Source organism: Lethenteron reissneri, unplaced genomic scaffold, assembly GCF_015708825.2.
Source record: "Lethenteron reissneri isolate LAM-NWPU_2019-01 unplaced genomic scaffold, ASM1570882v1 scaffold_1681, whole genome shotgun sequence".
NCBI classification, from domain to species: domain Eukaryota; kingdom Metazoa; phylum Chordata; class Hyperoartia; order Petromyzontiformes; family Petromyzontidae; genus Lethenteron; species Lethenteron reissneri.
The window spans coordinates 9371-12500 of record NW_026891423.1 but is presented as its reverse complement, the minus strand read 5'-3'; the positions used below and the strand labels follow the sequence as shown (position 1 = coordinate 12500).

General features: G+C 58.8%; 1 pseudogene; it reads right to left on the bottom strand.

The window, feature by feature from the left end:
• LOC133339230 (glycoprotein endo-alpha-1,2-mannosidase-like protein) overlaps positions 1 to 2489 on the bottom strand; it is a 14677-nt pseudogene extending 12188 nt beyond the window's left edge.
• Positions 2490 to 3130: the final 641 nt, after the last annotated feature.

The window sequence follows — 3130 nt, the reverse complement described above, 5'->3', positions numbered from 1 at the left end:
CCTCTCAGGACGAGGCTATGAATGAGCCTACGCGAGTCAATGAAGGACTCAACACCCATAGAAATGAATGAATCACTTGCCCCATGCTGAACGAATAAGCCACACGAGTCAATGAAGGACTCAACACCCATACAAACGAATGAATCACCTGCCCCAGGCTGAACGAATAAGCCACACGAGTCAATGAAGGACTCAACACACATACAAATGAATGAATCACCTGCCCCAGGCTGCACGAATAAGCCACACGAGTCAATGAAGGACTGAATGAATGAGCCATGTGCCCTCGACTGAACGCACCAACTGAACGACTGATTGAACGAAAGAAGACCTATGCGAAATGATTGAATGAGTGAGCGAATCGCCTCTTGACTGAGCACCCATACAAAACAGTGAACGGATAAACTCCCATGCGAATGAATGCAAAAGCGAATGACATATACGCCCCCCCCCAATGAACGACTAAATACTCATACAAATGAATGAGTTAACAAATTGACACTCATGCGAATGAGCGAACGAATGAACCCCCGGGAGAATGATTGACTACGCGAATGGCAGCATCCCCGTCTCAACACCCATACAACTGAATGAGCGAATGAACACCAATGTGAATGATTTAGTAAGGGAGTGACACCCCCCCCCCCACTCCAACCAGACTGAATGAACGACTGAGCGCGCACACACATGAACGAACACCCATGCGAATGACTGAGTGTAGCCAATCGACACTGAACACCCATACAGATGAATGAAGAGTGAACGAACGCGTAAACACCCGTGCGGGTGACATGCCAGACCCCCCCCCCACTCGTGCGAGCGAAGGAATGAGCGAACGAATGAGCGAACGAATGAACGAGCGAACGGATTAACGAACGACCAAATGAGCGAGAGAACGAATGAGGGAACGAACGAATGGATGAGCGAACGAGCCAACGAATAAGCGAATGAAAGAACGAATAAAGGAACGAATGAAGGAACGAGCGAATGAAGGAACGAGCGAAGGAAGGAACGAGCGAATGAGGTGAATGAACGAGCAAACGAATTAATGAGCGAGCGAACGAGGGAACGAATGAGGGGAACGAGCCAATGGATGAGCGAACGAGCCAACAAATGAGTGAATGAAAAAACGAATGAAGGAACGAGCGAAGGAAGGAACGAGCGAATGAGTGAATGAACGAGCAAACGAATTAATGAGCGAGCGAACGACGGGAACGAATGAGGGAACGAGCCAATGGATGAGCGAACGAGCCAACAAATGAGTGAATGAAAAAAACGAATGAAGGAACGAGCGAATGAAGGAACGAGCGAATGAACGAGCAAATAAATGAGCGAGCGAACGAGGGAACGAATAAGGGAACGAGCGAATGGATGAGCGAACGAATGATGTGAATGAAAGCACGAATGAAGGAACGAGCGAATGAAGGAACGAGCGAATGAAGGAACGAGCGAACGAATGAAGGAACGAGCGAATGGATGAGCGAACGAGCCAACGAATGAGCGAACGAATAAGCGAATGAAGGCCTAATGAAGGAACGAGCGAATTAAGTAACGAGCGAATGAAGGAACGAATGAAGGGACGAGCGAATGAAGGAACGACCGAATGAAGGGACGAGCGAATGAGTGAATGAACGAGCGAATGAGTGAATGAACGAGCAAACGAATTAATGAGCGAGAGAACGAGGGGACGAATGAGGGAACGAGCCAATGGATGAGCGAACGAAAAGAACGAATTAAGAAACGAGCCAACGAATGAATGAAGGAACGAACGAGGGAACGAGCCAATGGATGAGCGAACGAGCCAACGAATGAGTGTGAACGAACGAGCCAACGAATGAGCGAATGAATGAAGGACGACGACATGAACGAAAGAGAGCGAGCGACTCACCGACGGCGGCGTGTCGCAGCTGCCGCATGTGCCCGTGCACGGCGGCGGGGTCGCAGGGACGAGTAGGGGCCCAGCTCGGGGTAGAAGGAGGCGGCGACGTCTCCCGGCGGCTCGTGGGACCCCGTGGGCCAAGCGGCCGCCACCTTCGCGTCCCAGTGGCGCAGCAGCGCGTGGTTCCAGTGCACGTAGCGGCCGTCGAAGCGCGGGTTGCCGAACCCAGGCGTAGTAGAAGATGTGCACGTCGTAGTTCACAGTCTCCGTCGTCGTGTTGTCGTTGTTGTTGCTGCTGCCATTCGCGCCGTCCCCCTTGACGAGTCCCGTAGATGCGGCCTGGTCGCCGTCAGAAGCCTCGGTCTTGCGCGGCGGCCCCGCGGCTGAGGCGACGCGGGAGCCGGCCGAGCGGAGCGGCGAGGGGGTCGCCTCCGACAACGGCTCGGGGGTCGAGGCAATGAACTCCCACAGGAGCCGCCGCCACCACCGCCACCGCCGCCTCCGTCCTCGTCGTCGTCGCCGTCGCGACACGGCCCCGAGGCCCATCATGACGCCCCGACGAAGACGACGAAGACCACCAGCGCCAGCACTTTCTGCGGAGCCTCACCATCGCGGTTGGCTCCTCGCCCGAGGCGGCGGTCGGACGGGGCCGATGCAGTCGCCTGAGGGGCGGAGGGCTGTGATTGCGTGGCTAGCGGGGGGAGGGGGCGGGACAGCGGGGGGAGGGGGCGGGACAGCGAGGGGAGGGGCGGGGCAGCGGGGGAGGGGGCGGGGCAGCGGGGGAGGAGGGGCGGGGCGTCGGGGGGAAGGGGCGGGGCGTCGGGGGAAGGGGCGGGGCAGGGGGGCGGGAGCGGGGAGAGGGGCGGGGCAGCGGGGGAAGGGGGCGGGGCGTCGGGGAAAGGGGGCGGGCGTTGGGGGGAGGGGGGGGGGCAGCGGGAGAGGGGGCGGGGCGTCGGGGGCGGGGGCGGGGCAGCGGGGGAGGGGGCGGGGCGTCGGGGACAGGGGGGCGGGCGCGTCGGGGGGAGGGGGGGGCGCGGGAGAGGGGGCGTGGCGGTCGGGGGCAGGGGGGCGGGGCAGCTGGGGAAGGGAGCGGGGGCAACGGTGGAGGGGGCGGGGCGTCGGGGGCAGGGGGCGGGGCGTCGGGGAGAGGGGGCGGGGCATCGAGGGCAGGGGGGCGGGGCGTCGGAGGGAGATCTGCATTCATGTTAAACAATGAACTATTTATTATATTATTTTATTATTTTTCGATTT